We start from the raw sequence: 16,843 nt of genomic DNA on the forward strand, positions 1-16,843 counted from the left end.
ACTTGACTGTAGTCATACAAACCATTTGATAAAAAGGCAAACATCCAAACAGGAGAGTCCCTCAAAACATGCAGCCTGCTCCCCATTGCTAATGACTGTGGAAATACTGTTTTTCCTAGGATTTCAGACAGAAGCTTTAAAAGGCATACGTGGTTGAGACAGTATCTGAAGACTATCTAAGCTAAAGACAAATTAAAAAAAAAAAGACTTTATATAAAAGTAGGGATAGTTAGGAGTTGAAATTCTGTTTTAAATCATTGAACCCTAATAAAAATAAATGAATCTCTCAAATGAAGGGCTAAATCAGAGTTCAAAATTGTAAGGGATGTTGAGACAGTTCTACCCACAAGAAGACTGACAAATACCACCCTTGCATGTGCAAAGAGATTACATTTTCATGAGCTGATGTTACCAGGACTATTCCATGACAGTTTTAAACCAATGAAAGCATGACAACAACAAATAAATATTTAAATCCAGCCAAGCCTGAAGGCGTGTATCTTTCACTACCCTCCAGTCAAGCTATGGAAGGAGTAGAGTATAAATCTTTTCACTTGCAGCTGCATTCCCCTTTCACTTTTATCGCAGCCTATTCATCTAATCTCTTTCAAGCAAGCAAACAGTGACAAGACAAAGAAGCCGCAATAAAGCATTAAGCGGCAACCACAAATTAGGTTGCCATCACCCTTTAGGATGGGCTGCACCAGGTGCATATAGCCCATCCATTGACCTCCACGGATGAAGTTATGCCCTGCCTTTGCAGTGTTACTTTTCCACAGGCTTTCCAAGCACATGGCACAGGTCTAGCCTTTGGGAATGGTCTTGTCCAACACAGCCAGCCTCACTATTATGCCTATTACCAAACTCATGTCTGTATTAAATACAGATTTGCATTTTTCTTTGTTTCCCCCCACTGTCAGTCATGTGGTGTACCACACTGCAATCCAATTTAAACTCGTATAGCCAGTTTCTGCCCATCAGCGGAGGCCCATTTCCTTCAACTACAAATTAATTTAACAAGTAACAGATAATTTATAAGTTACAGTGACAGGGAATCTCTATATAATTCTATAAAAAGATACACCACAGGAAGCATTTTTTGCACACCCCTTCAGAAATCACAGACTTGGCCATTCCCGTATCTATTTTCATTTTCAATATTACATCATTTACTTTTACATTAAGATAATATGGCGGAAGGGGACAAGATGTCTGTACATTTTCTATCATGTACTGTCTTACACATCCTTTCATCCAGGGCTCTGAAGCAGGTTGTCCCAACTCCTCCAGTCATGTAACTAGTTCAGTGGCTCTACTTGTAGGCACTGAGAGCTTCCTCTTGGCATATCCTTTGGTGCACTACAGAGCACTGTGGCAAACCTGGTGTGGCATCTCCTCTTACAGCACTTTTACTCCCTGCATTAAAGCAATACTGCTCCTGATAGTGTGATGTCCCTAAACAGCAGAAACATAGCTCCCTCCATAATCCAAAGAGACATACTGATCGGTGTAATCATCCTTTTCACCTGGCTGCTGATGCCTTTTTTCCCCAGATAAACTGACCTTTCTCACTGTGGTGTATTTTCAAATTTTGGCACCTCTTTTTGTGGATTTAAAGAGCAGTGTGAACAGTTCCCTTTAGTGGCACTTCCTTCTTGTATGTAACATTCAGTCACCACTTAATTCAGGGCAATTTACTCCAAAAGACAAAATTGATTTAGTTTACTGCACAAGACGACCAGGTTCTTGGGGTAAAGAAGTTTATTATTTTTTTTTAAAAGCACAGTACATGTGGTTTTAGCCATCAGGGTTAGGAAGACAACCCTTTATTTATTAGTCTCTAACATCTTTATTAAAGCACCACTTAAATCTATGTATGTTGCAAAACCCTCCCTCTTCCATTAAATTGGAGAGTCCATATTGCCATGTGTAGCCATTTTATATATAAAAATGCCCATCCTTCTCACTAGTTGTTACATTCACAGCATATAAACAGATGTTAGATAAACATAAAATACCATTTCTGCAAGGTTACAACATAAAAGTTATTTCTTAAGATCCAGAGCCTTAACATACATGAATCGAAGAGAGAGAAAGCAGGCTGCTTGCAAGGCAGAGGCACATAACTCACTACATCTTGCTTCAAGGTGGCTCTTCCTGTGCCAGGAAACCCCCTTACAAACTTAAATTGTTACCTTATAAAATTTAAGAATTATCAATACACTACAGAATTAGATTTAAGGTTTCCTTGTGATAATTTGAGTGGGATATTGAAAAGTAAGTGAAGTACAGTTTTAAAATAAGTAACAGCTTCTCTTGTTAAACAGGGAAATGGTTTAGATTATGTATTCCTGGAAAGGATACATATGCTAACCTTGATAAAGAAATAGATTTAATTTGAATTTAAAAATATTCATTAGAGCTCCTTGAATGGCTTCTTTCAAGAAACTGAATTTAAATATTTTCTTTGGTTTCATAAGGATTAGTTAAGATCGCTCACCTTTGCCTATTTATAAACTGTTTCAGTTATCCAAGTTAACTGAAACAGGACTTTCCAAGAATTAAACAAGATTCCTTTACCCATCCATAACCTTTTGCATTCTCTATAATACTATAAACTAGGACTTACTACTAATTTTGAAAATAAAATACCTTTGACCTTGACTCATTTAGAAAGGAGTGCCCCCACCACTGGTAGGCCCACTCAAAAGAGTAATCTATGTTAAAAGCTCTTTACAGAGACACATACAGGAGATTGTAACAGAAGTAACCAGGTTTTATTATATGTGTTTTATTAAATTTCTTTCTTTAAGAAGATCGTCCTATTTAGTTGTGATGATTTTACCTGTAGCATCTAAGGCATGGCAAAGATCCACAAGTAACTAAGTGGGAGTCAAATCCCGCGAAGGGCATTGAGAGACAGTTAAGATTAGAGAAACAAATGTTAGGCCACGTTTATACATTTTCAGTGATTTTTGGAATAAAATTTGGCATTCAACAGCCTTTCTACCCTACAGGGCATGATGGGAAGTGGAATGTGTGGGGACTCTGTTATGCCTGATTTCTAGTGGAATGAGATCCTTGAAGAGTTGAAGGAAAAAAAAATATCAAAGAGCTGTGCATGGTCCCTTCACAGATCTCCCCCCTGAGTTTTAAGTGAAGGCTATCAAAGTAGTCCAGGCAATGACGACTCGGGGTTGGGGAGGAGGTGAGGGGAGAAACCCTAGCAGTCAGTATTGCCTCCTAGTGGTGTATGAGTAATTGTGTGACTCCTATCTCCCACTAATTCAAACCAGTAACTAAATCCTTGTGCATCTCTTCATAAATTTAGGAGTAAGGATGTGATTTAAATTTCCATTAGCAAAGAAATTAAGTGTTCAGCCTAAATCTGCATGGCAAATCTGCCCCTTTATGGTGAGATTTTGCAGTGGTCTCCGGAGAAGGTAGCTATGGAGAATAACCCACGACATCCTGCAGTACATTAGTACAATAGGGTGTGTTGTGGATGGAACTATAAATTCTTCTTTTTGGGGAGGAGGCAAGATGATAAATTCAAACCCTTACCATTCCTTTGACATGGCTTTTATGTTTTACAATTCCATAGCCAAATAAAAAAAGTAAAGTCACATAAAATGGCCACCCTGTGAGCTTTGATAAGTATCCAAATTAATTTTAAACTAAAATGAACTGCTGTTTAGCAAGTCCACTAATTTATTCCAGCCATCTGTAGCAGTGTAAACAAAAGCTTTTCTCCAAAAATGCTTCATACTTTTTAGATATAGCATGGACTAAAAATGCAATATGATCATTATGAACAAAAAACATGAGGGAAGAGAACCCACATATTTTCACACCACAAACATCTTTGACAGTGGTCATCACAACTCAGAGGTATTAAAAAGTAAAGCATTCTTCTGGCATAGTGTAATGTTTTCTATTTAAATGCCACCAAATGTTTCTTCTAAGATATTGTGGTAGGTGGAAAGATCTGGCACTCAATTCTTTCTGTCCATGGTAATGACACATTTTAGGCAAATCTTATGTTGCTGAGTTTGAGAGTTTAAGTCTAAGTACTGGGTCATACTGCTTGTATTGACTAACTAGGAGACTGTCCTCCATGCACACCTCTGTCAAATTGTCCATCTGCAGTTAGACACTTTCCTTCTCCCAGCCCTATCCCACGACATGCTGTGGTTGCTATGTTGCTAGAATTCAGGTAGAGAGGATGTATAGCATGCATGTGTGTAAACAGAAACTCCCATGAGGCCTGATTATTCAAAGGTACTGAGCACCTGCAGATCCTTTCTATGTACATGGGAGTTGAGGATGCTCAGAAGTCAGCCCCAACGTACTGTATATGTATGAAAAATACATTGGGCCTCATTTTAGAGATGCTAAGGAATAACCTAGTTAGGTTGGGCCAAATCCCTTCTGTGGATTTTTCTCCATGAAAGGGCCATGTCACCATTTCAAGTCACCGAGTTACCATAGAGTTACCCCATTGGGGTGAAGTAGTTTGCCCTCTTCTCTCAACACCTTGTGGAGCAAGCAGAAGGCGTGACCTTTCAAACTGACCAATTTCTGATCTCCATAGGAAAGATCTCATGGATTTTGGAAGAGTCATGAAGGGCTGTTCCGTTCACACAAAGACTGAGTGCATCTGTGCTACTTCTACAACCCCTGTGGCAACATGCCTCCCCACGACCAAGGGCTTACATGAATTCCACTTTGGGAGCTGGTTTCAGTGTGTGTGGGGGCGGGGAGGGTTTGAAAATGAGAGTATGTTGGAGAATGGGGCCCTTATCAGATATGTAAAGGGGCTTTCAGGTTTCAAGTGACATGCAGCTGTGAAGACTAGCCACCCACTCCCATGACTGTGGTGTCCCAGCCATGCAGAACAGGCTTCCATTAAGTTATGCTCTAGTCATATTAGAGAAGCAGATAGAACATATCTTTGATCAGGTAACAACTGAAACATTTATTCAGAGGTGATGCCCTGCCTAGCTCATGGCTGCTCAGAATACGTTACCTCTGATCCAGAGGGAAGCACACAGGGAAGTCACAAAGAGATCAGGCTCTGAAAAACGCAGACACCTCATATACTGTCTACCACAGATCACTATACGTACACCCTGTGATAAAGCTTTTTGGGTGGAAATTTTGTAGTTTTACTGTGCTCCACAGACTAATAATAATAAAAAAAAACAGGATCTGAACTGGTTGTTTTGTCATTTAGAAAATAGTGCTGGTACTTGCAGCAGAGTTCTATTGAACTGGATTTTGACAGCCTTGCAAATAGTTTACAAGATATGAGCTTTTGACAACAACAAAAAACAGTAGGCTACTATTTTGGATTACCAGACAGCCATCACTTAACTAACAAGTCTTTAGCTTTCAAAGAGTTTTCCTCCCTTTTTTCAATTTCTAGATCTGAGAGATAACAGAAGTGCAATTGTTCCTAAATTTACAATATTCCTTTTTAGTTGCAGTTCACCCTTTGTCTTTACATTAGATCTAGAAGCCACTATATGGTTTTTCATGAACTGAGACCTCAGCCTTACACTTAGATATTGACCAGATCAGTTTTAGCTTAAGAAAGGAGTCAAGGGTAAAGTTTCCCTCCCAAAAAAAAGTTTTCAAGTAAATTAACTATTGCTTGGAGTTCTTTTGTTAATAAGTACATTACAGAAGAAAACATATGTTAGCATGTAGTAACCACTAATATGGCAAAGTAGTTTTGTAGACAGGATTTACTTAAACAAAACCCACACACCTTAGTTTTAATAATAAAGACAAAGTTACCTCATCTGATCTTGTAAGAAGAGCATTTTCCTTCACTCTCTCTGCCATTAGCATGTGTGATATATTAATCCCCACAGGACTGTGTTTGCAATGACCTTGCTTAAAATATAGACCTATTCCCTTGGATTAGAGGTGACATGACTTACATGTTGTCTTAGTTCTTTAGTGGTGTTTGAGCCCATTAGCTATATATTAAAATACATTTTCCAATTTGGAATTATTGCAGTACACAGTAGCTAGTTTTATTTTTCTTGGAAGCCAAATACATGCTGGTTTTTTTCATTAAAATGATATCTATGCAATATCTGCCTTTACCATTGCTCGTTGAAAATGGGATAAACAGATTTTGAGAGGTTTTTTTGGCAATAAAATCTTTGTACTATAAAAAAAAAAGTCTATGAATTACTGTCATATGCAGACTTCCATTAACTTGCAATTATGTTTACGTTGGGCTTTGAATGTGGCATTTCCAGCCCTATACACAGTACAAAGTGCTGCTTCTAATTTAACAGTTAATACATAGTTTAAAAGTGTGAAATTAAATGCACCTCTACCTCTTTAGAATGCTGTGCTTGGGAGCCAAAAAAATCTTACCATGTTATATTGAACTTGCTTTGATCCACTGGAATGCGCAGCCCCGCCCCCCCGGAGCACTGCTTTACCGCGTTATATCCAAATTCATGTTATATCAGCTGACGTTATATCGAGGTAGCAGTGTATTTCTTCAGGCCTAGGAACAGGCCTTTCTGCGAGTCTGTACAGTACCTGGCACAATAGGGCCCTGATCCTGAATGTGGTACTGGATGCTATCAAAACAAGTAGATACAAATAAGTACAAGAAAGTGCTCAAAAGGTCCTTGATTTAGGACTACATAAGTTATTGCTGGCTGCAAAACCAATGATTGGGGAGAGGAACATGTCTGGGGGAAATTGAAGAAGCCAGCCCTCTCCTATGTGTAAGCAAGGGAAAGCAAAGCAAGTTCAGCACAGGAGGAAGTGGTAAAAATAGAGGAAGTGGTAAAAATTTAGGCGCCTAAAGATGCAGATAATTACTTCAGGGGTTCTCAACTCCTATTGCTTGGTAGGCACTTTGGAGGGCACCTAGTGGCATTTATCTGCATCTTTAGGAATCTAATTACCTTTGAAAATCTGATTCATCCTGCCTCCTCCCCAGAACCCATATCTGCCTCTACATATGAATTCCATTTGGAAACCTGTAAGAGTTTTGGAGAAAGATAGAGTGGGGATAGGAAGGACTGAGAAATAGCCACTCTCCATGGAATGCTTTCCTAGGCAATTTACTGTTGCTAAAATCAACTTAGCTCTCTATTCCTGCTGGCAGCAATGGAGGAATATTAGAACAGGTCTCCTTCAGAGTCCCCTGGCATGCACAGCCTCTAAGATCATAACATGCACACCTGAAGTGGACATTAAAAATGAAATTAAATATACATAGGGGCATAAGTATGATGGGTGGAATGCTTATTGTCATTAGTATAAAACCACAAAACCAGCATGCATACAAAGCATTTAAAATTCTTATATTTGTGCTAATAAAAACAGAAGTATCTGGAAGAGGCCCATTGGGTTGACAGCCTTATCCATAGGCTATCCTAGGGACTTTACCTATAATAAAGGAGGGCAGCATTTGACTAGAGATCTCAGGTATGCAATTCCTGCTGACGACAATAGGAGCTAAGAGCAGAATTTAATGCTGAGCCTCTTAAAAAGAGTTTTTCCATTTGTTTTTCTATATTAAAAAGAAAAGAAAAGAAGTTTCTCTTCTCCCCAGCTATCAGGAAATATTTTTCTCTTAGAACAAAAAAGAGTTAATATTAGAACAGTGGAAACTTATTCCTCTGCGCTGTCTGTATGCTGGAAATTCATATTTTGCTTAGTAATTGGAGTTTAGTTACTATTCAAGAAAATCTGTGTGACCAGACCCACTGACAAAATGTTTAGATGTGCAAGAAGAATAAGGCTATGCTCTGATGTGCACATGTAACTCCTATTAATACCAATAGACAGTTACCGTGAAAGGCAGAATATATCTTATGCCTTAAACTACATCTTTTTAATACCTTACAGAAATTTACATTTTGAAACAGTTCTTTTATGCACTGCAATTGTCAACCAAGTAACAGCAATTCTAATAAATTCTGAATCCAGCATTTGAGGAGCTTGAAGAACTGGAATCTAAACAGTAGCCTCTTCTTGACAGGACCAGCTGGAGTTCTATTTCTAATTTGCTGTGAAGAATTAAGTGACTGAATCCCCATACTCTAGAGTATTTGACACAGAAGTCAACTGACTCTTGCATTTGAAAAGTTGCCCCCTAATTTACTCAGTTTAGCATTACTTTCTACTCCTGAGAAGGCTAAATAGTATGTGTCTCAATGAAAAACTTCAAGCTTCTACAATGCCACAATTATGACTGATTTTAAAGACCTAGGAAGACGAGCATTGTAGGACTACCAGATCACTCCAAGGGTTGGTAATGGGACATGTAGCTTTTCATTTCTAGCTCACCAGTACAAATCTAGGCCTGTGGAGATGACCAGCCATCAAATAGGTAAATACCCTAGTTGGTATTTCACTCCTGTCCCTAGTGGGTAAGTATCCACACCTGATAGTAACCTTCCCTTTCACTGAACAGGGGAAAGCAGCACTAAGTAGCAAGCTATTCTTACATTATTTCATCCTTTCCCAATAATTAACAGATGAAATTTACCTGTGAAGATAGATAGTGAAGCACCTCCACAGCAGATAGGCCCTTAACAGTTTGGTGCCCAGAAAGCAAATGGGAAAATTAGGAAGACAAAACCTAAACGAGATTTTCCATAGAATAGCAGCTTTAGGAAAGGAGTTGTTTTTGGATTAGTTTGCTGTTGGCCAGGTGACTCTTACCTGCCCAGGAGGGAGCTGCTCTCTAGTAGGCTGCCTGGAAGCCAGCTGACATCTTTTCACCCAAGTTCTACAAGAGCTGCTCAGGAGGAACATGCAGGAAGTGAAGGAAAGGTATTAGAAGATATACCTATAAATTACATTCAACTCCATCCAAGGACTAGGGGATATAGAAGGAAAAAGATAATGAGGTGCTTTCCCAATGGAAGATTAGATAACTGATGCTCATATATATAATAGCAATACTTGAGTGTCCTTGGTGTACTAACAATCTAAAATCAGCTGAGCTAGTATATTGGCTCATTTTGACAAAGTTCCATGAGCACATCATAACTACCATTACAATTGGCAATAATTACCACCTCACTGGCAGTCTCAGCAGAGAGACACTAATCATGGAGTAAGTAGAAGGAATGAATTCCTGCAGGAGGTGCCTGCAATACATGAATGGGAGAAATTTTCACTACTGCTTCCAGAGCGAACAGCTTTCATCCCAGCTTTTCCTCGTGAAAGTCATTAGGATAAGCCAGCCTGTATCATCACTTCCCCTTCAATTTAATTAACTGAACAAGAGATCACTATATCAAGCCAAGCTGAGTCAATGGGATTAGAAAATTCTCCTTATCCAAGCTCATTTGCACTACGGCAAGTAACCCATTATCACAAATACTGCCAATCAACCCTTACTTTGTTGAGGTTGCTTTTCCCCCATCACATACTTAATGGTATGAGCCTTCTGTCAGGTGGATAAACCACTTTGATACCTTCCCTTCTCCTTCTCCTTTCCCCCCCAAGAAAGCACTCATGCCTCAGTTCTATGTCTCCAATCTGTTTATTCTCACTATTCCACCACTTCCTCAAATTCCCCTGTACTGTCTCATCTTCCATCAAACCCTATGCAGAATATCAGTCCAGCCAACCACAACATTTGCAAATAGAACTTTTACACAGAGCAAGTCCCTCTCTTTTACACAATTGTTTCAGCCAGATACTATCTAAAAGGGGCTGTCACAAGAAGATCCCAACTTGCATGAACAAAATCAGAATCTACTATTGGCACACTATTCCTTTTTGCACCATGCACTGTCTCTCAGGCAGTGCTGGATCTAAGCCAAGCAGCAACTGCATGGTGTTGCTAAAGCTGTCTGTTAAGCTTATTTCGCAAAGAAGTGCCAGCAAAATAATGTGATTTTTGCTCTTACATTCCATGTCCAATATATCCAAAAGCTCCCTTTCCCAGATCTGTAGGAATGATCACCTCTCACAATGACAGCTCCTAAACCTCCCAGATTTTAACCTGCCAAACTGCATAATAATATTCTGTTATGACAGCTGAAACCTTGCTGGTGGAATGACTGCCCTAGTCCTGCATAAATATACTTCAAAAAATCACTAGAATATCTTCCATATTCCTTGACATGTTTTAAGCACCCATATACTGCCAAAGCAATTTAATTTAAAAAAAAATTTGGCAACTGACGATCAAAAACGTGATGTGATATTATACTCACTGCAAATTAGAGTCTGTATCATTGCTGCTGGGCATATTTAATATAATCAAAGAAAAAGAGCACAGTATGAGAATCTTTCCATAGTCATAGAAGGAATCAATAATGGTCACATAACTGAAGCTATTATAAACAAACGAAGCAATGCACCATTGGGCAGATTCTTAGCTAGTGTAAATTGTCAGAGTTCCATTGAAGTCAATGGAGCTATGACAACTTATACCAACTGAGAATATACTCTCATTTCTGCAGTTGAACCATGTTGTAAGAGTGACTGTCAGATCTGTTTGTTGCATTTATCGGTTATCTCATCTTATTCTTATATTGTAAGCTCTGTGTTAACACATAACAGAGAGGGCCTTGATATATGACTGGGCCCCTTGGTGATTCCATAATAAATAATATAATTTGCTTTAGGCCTGATTCTGCCACCCTTGCTTGTGTTGAATATATTAATGGACCACCTAATATGTGCTACTCATTAGGAATGCACGCTGTGATCATACAAGATATAGCTGAGTACCCTCAGTGGGAGTTGAAACTGCCCAGGGTCAGTGGGATTTGAGGATTCTCAATATCTTCCAGGGCTGAGTCCTAACTGATTTTGCTTTCTCTGCAACCAGTTTCTTTTAAATCTGCATCTCCAGTTCATGCTGCTTCCACAACAAAATGAAATAGTAATATTTGGGAATGCAATTCTAGACTGGAGCTGTATGTGAAAGGGAAATTGGATATATGAATACTGTAGGATCTACATATACTGATGACTTGTTATACATCTTTTAAAAAGGTGGAAACAGGAGATTTGAACAAGATGACTATGTCTAGAATGCCTTTGTCTAATGTTTTAGAGGAAAATATGGTTTGCAGTTAGATTTCATAGCTTTTATTGAATTTAAAATATTTTATAAATAGGGTAGTATCTATGGATTATGATTTTTAATTTTGAAATGTTAATTTAGTAGTTACTTATGCTATTAACCAACTGATAAAGTTTATATCTGATCACTAAGATAACAGTGAACTATTACATTTAAAAAATGAAAAACTTGTATGCTGATGAATTTGTAATTCCCTCATGCACATTGCTGAAGGGATCTTTTCAAAGCATATCCAACGTTGCAGAAGATCTGTCTAGGTGTTTAATGATAACTTGCTACAAAATTAGCCAGTTAGAAATGTTATTCATCTAGACATCTCCGAGTTCTGGAAAGACTGAGAAACTCTACAGTGGAGTGTTTGCAGACATGGACAACTTGGTTGCCTGAGGTTTAAATGACAAAGTATTGATTAAAGTCTCTCTCTCAGTTAAGTTTTTCCCATTTAAAAGAGGGGAATCAAGAGCTGTTTATATTTCTATTACAAGAGACTGTGAACGAACAGAATTTCCTCTCCATTAGGGTTGCTTCATGCTACCTCATTGTAACTGCCCACTGGTAGGGTTGCTAGGTGTCTGGTTTTCGACCAGAACACCTGGAGTCAAAAAGGGACCCCGGCGGTTCTGGTCAGCACTGCTGACCGGGCCATTAAATGTCCGCTCGGTGGCACAGCAGGGCTAAGGCAAGATCGCTGCATGCCTTGGCTCCGCACAGCTCCCAGAAGCAGTGGTACATCCTCCCTCTGGCTCCTGTGCTTAAGGGCAGCCAGAGACCTCTGCATGCTGCCCCTGCCCCAAGCACCAGCTTTGCAGCTCCAACTAGGAACCTGGCCAATGAGAGCGGTGCCTGTGGATGAGGCAACGTGCAGAGCTGCCTGGCTGTGCCTTCATGTAGGAGCCAGAGGGGGGATACGCTGCTGCTTCCGGGAGCTGCCTGAGGTAAGCGCAGCCTGGAGTCTGCACCCCTGATCAACTCCTGTGCCTCAACCCCCTGCCCCAGCCCTGATCTCCCTCCTGTCCTCTGAACCCCTCAGTCTCAGCCCAGAGCCCCCTCATGCACCCCAAATCCCTCATTCCTGGTCCTACCCCAGAGCCTGCACCCCCCCCCCAGCCAGAGCCCTCACTCCAATCCCCTGCCCGGTGAAAATGAGCAAATGAGGGAGGGTGGGGTGAGCAAACAACAGAGGGAGCGGGATGACAGGGAAAGGGTACTCAGTTTTGTGCAAGTAGAAAGTTGGCAACCCTACTCACAGGAAGATCACAATAGTTTATTAGCTACTCTGCCAACCTATCACTGCTGCCATGCACTTTACAATGAGGTATGTGAGTGGTCTTCCTGCTGGTGCCAGAGATTCTCCTATGACTATGACCACCCATTTGGCAGCCTGCGTTACACTATAGGACTGGACTGACTCACAGCCAGATCAGAACCAGAAACCGAAGTGGTGGGTGAAAGCTTCCATTGCAACCTCACACTCCTGAGTGTTCCTCAGCCACAGATCAAGACCTGGGTTTTCTGTACACTGTAAGATATCCCGTTTAAAGCATAGCTGATTTATGTGCACTGTGAAATTCTAGAGATATGCTAGTATCATTCAGTTTTCTGTTAACAGAAGAACAATACAGAGGGATTGAGGATTTATTTCAGATTTACTTTTAGTTAACTTTGTGACTAAGTGAAGGGTGCTGGCAGCCCTCATTGCACAGAAGAGGTGAAATGCAGGCTCAATTGAAGTGAATGGAGTCTTGCCATTGACTTCAGTGGGGCCAGGATATCACCAAACATGTACATCACAGACAGTAACCTTGCAGAGTTTCCAATGCTACCTAAGTCCAGAACTGGGGTCTGGTTCATGTCCATTTGATCTTCCTTACAAGGCTGGCAACAGTGATTCCTATTGTGAGGTGGATGGATGTCTACTAATAGTTGGACTGAGACTACCAATGTTGTTTACAGGACAACAGATGCTTAAGAGTGAACTTCTGACCTTGTGTAAGAGCTAAATAATATCAGTAAGAGAATATGGGCTTCATTCTATTCCTGCTAATTTCACTAGAGGCCCAATCAAATCTTATGTAGAGAACTGAAGACCGCAAATGTATTTTAAAATATTTCAGATTCCATCCACCCCAATGCTTATTGGCCATATTACAAAGTTCAAAGCTTTGTGCTTCCCCTGCACTGATGATGACATTATTAAACACAGAAGTGCAGTACCCTGTTCAGAATTCAAATGTATCTGAGCCAGATTTTGTACACAGTAACCTAACATTAAGCACCTCAGTTAATGTGTGGGCCTCTAAGTAATTGGCATCATTTTCATAGGCACTGAGCAGCTGCAGCTACAGCTCCCACTGAAGTCACTTTCACTTCTGTTACTGATTTAGGATTTAAAGAACTTTTTATTTTAAGTTTTTTTTAAACAAGAGACTTGCATCTCAGCTTTCAGACTGATGTCCAAAGCAGAATAAATTAGATTCAGCAGCAGCATGAAGCCATCACCCTCTACCTGTTCTCTGCCCACCTCAGATGAACAGAGCTGTGGGAGGTTTCTCAGAAATACAGATAAATGCCTATGTGTGTTTGTCTCTTAAACTTTTTTCTTTTCCAAGAAAAACCTTGGTATGTTCTGATATGTCTTTCTTCATCCTGCCCCAGCCTCTTGCTTTTTGTGTTTAGGTTTCCTACTTCTTCTCCATCCCAATGATTTTAAATGCCAAAGTAGCACCCCCTTACTGCCTGTGCTCTTCTCCCCAGTCTCCCCTTTACATTATCTCCTCCCCATATTTTGTTGTTCCTTCCCTGCCTCTATTCTTATCTTCTGTGATTCTCTTTTGCAGCTTGTTATGACTTTGAGTTCTTTCCCTAAGAGACCCTACCCTAGTATTCAGCATCATTACTTTCTCTCCTATTAGTCTCAGATTCATTCTGCTCGGTCCAAGAGAGAATGTGTGAGCTCAGTGCCAGATTGGATAAGTAAGTACTTTTTTTAAAAAAAGGATAGCTTGCTAAAGTAGTGCCTGAGATGAACTGAGTGTTTTTGTATATAAACTTCATCTAGTTGTGTGATTCTTTTGGAATTATTATTTATGCTCTTGCTGTATTTATTGTAGTAATTAACAGGTCTGCAGGGCATAAAGGAAGACTACTCTTTTTAAAGAAGAGAGCCATTACTTTCTGTCTGATGGGTCCTGTCTCTCTTGGGATGCACAAAATCTGTGAGGAGTGGTAGTCAGGTTTCTGTTTGGAGATAACCCAGGGCACCAAAGTGGGCCTTGAAAAATATCTTTCTGAAAGAGAAGGTTTGGAAATAATGGAATTAATCTAGCCTCAATGCAGGATGGTGGTTCCTTCCACTCAGGATGATTTTACATACTGGTTAGCTTCTCAATTTTCAGCTTTTTAGAAGAAGAAACATGCCAGTGGGGGACGATATAGCTTTTCCTTTTTTTGTGTCTGCCACAACAGAAAAACATTAAGAAATATTTTATGAATATCAAAATTACTTTTATTTATGTTGTATTTCACAATGTATGTCACCTCCCATTACCAAATGTGCTGCAGCAAGGTGTGAAGTTAACGTAACATCACACTGAACACAACATCTTTGCTCCATGGGGAGATATAGCTATAAGTGCTAAACTACTGGTAAAACATACATGCTCTAAAAACTAGGAGGATATGGAGATGTCTAATCTATAGTTTAACATGTTTCTCATTACAGCATGCACAGAGACCCAGTGAAATAGTCCTCCATGCATTAAAATGAAAATTAAAATGATTAGTAAACAAAGGAGAAAAAAGTTAACAGGCCAGATTCTTTACTGTGGTAAATGAGTGTAGCTCAGTTGCAATCAATACTAGTTGAGGATTTGGCTCATTTTGTGACAGGTATAATTAGAGCATGAAGCAGAGGAAGTCCACTACTAGAAACTGTCATTTACAACCTTCAGCAAAACATCAGAACCTTCCTGAGCCTGGCAACTCTTCTTCAATCCTCCTACAGGCTATTCTGGTAGAGACTCTCTCTAATGCACAGCATGCTATAGAAACCACCCCATTTTCTGTAGCTTTATACTTCAACTGAGCCTTTATGGGACTCAGGTGCCCATCAGGAAATCACCTGATCCCTTCCCAGCTGGGTGTGCTAATCCCCTATACCAGGCCCAAACACCTTTTTCTAAAGGGGTGCACTTCAGAACAAGTCTCTCTGGCTCCAGGCTCATTGGCCCTTAAAGCGACAGACTATCCTCTTACAGCATACTTACATATTTTTCTGAAACAGGGTCTAAGCACAGTGACCAGCAGCATCCCTGCTAATTTGACACTAGCCGTTTGTTAGCAGAGAATATGAACTGTGCCAAATATGTGATGTTTTTAGGTGGCCTGAAGACTATGATGAAGTCCACAAACTCATTGTCACTCAGATTTGAGTCAAGGTCTCCTAAACTAATACTTAGCCTCCATATTTCAGCTTTCCTCTGCATCTCTGGTGGAGATCTGACTCTCCCAGTGTTTTTGCTGTGTGGTCCCTTTAAGTGAAAGTTTATTTTGACTTTGTATACAAAGCAGAGCAGAAAGTCATCCTAACCAATACAGAAGATTATGGATTTGACAGAGCACAATGTATATCAAAACAGTTTTAATCATTACCCCCTGTTTTAATTACTACTTGACACATTATCTCTATTGTCCTTCTACAAGTATCCTTTTTGAATTAAATATTAAAGGCGAGTCACAGCTGAAAATATGTGCAGTCTACAAAGAAAATGGCTTTGAACTATTTAAAATGATTTATTGTCCACATTTCTTTATGAATATTTATTTGCCATAACGAAAGTAATTTATTGAAGAGAAAACATGAGGCCCGGTTAACTGAACATTTGCATACCCTATTGGTTAAAAAGGGAAGGAGAAAATGTAATGCTAAAATCATGCTAATTCTATATTTTTTCTCTTTATAGTAGTTAATTCAAAATATTGCATGTGGGCAGAATGCACATGTTGGGTTTCTTAGGAATTCAGAGACTGAAAAGGAGAGATAAATAGCCTACAAATAAGTGTTCCAATCTCTTACATGTTTTCATTCAGAAAAACATAGATGTTGTAAAACATCATGTGTATTGTTAAACTTTGGAGAGAGCCTACCCATTTGCTTCCAAAATACTCCAGCTTCCTATTTTCAGCAAAAATATGTGCTAGAGATCCTGATCCTGCAAGGTGCTGAGGGTCCGCAGCGATCTGGCAGGCACCCCTGATTCCCACTGAAATCAAAGGGAGGTGAAGGTGCTCAGCATCTTGCAGGATAGCGCCTTTTGTCTGTACATATGAATACATAACACCAAATGAAAGATCACACAAAATGAGCAGGACACTGCCCTCTCCTGTTCATCAGCAGAGGAAGAAAATGATTTGCAGGATTTGATCAGCTGCCTAAAATTTAAGATTTCACCATAATGAATACAGAATTAATTCTTATATAAGAAAAGCAATCACACACTGAAATTAAATTGAACATGCACCTTGTAACATCTTTGCAGCATGTTGATAGACAGGTACAAAATAGTCCTGGACAGAGTTGATATTGATTTTCATATTTTCCTTTCTTTTAGATTTTTTAAAGATCTTTCTTTTAAGTACTAGAATGCAAATGGACAAGTTGGATTAGTATCAACAATTCAATAAAGAATTTCAACAGTTTTTTACAAGAAAACTTTATTTGTAACAGTACAGTACATATTGTATTTGAAA

Source organism: Chelonoidis abingdonii, chromosome 7, assembly GCF_003597395.2.
Source record: "Chelonoidis abingdonii isolate Lonesome George chromosome 7, CheloAbing_2.0, whole genome shotgun sequence".
NCBI classification, from domain to species: Eukaryota; Metazoa; Chordata; order Testudines; family Testudinidae; genus Chelonoidis; species Chelonoidis abingdonii.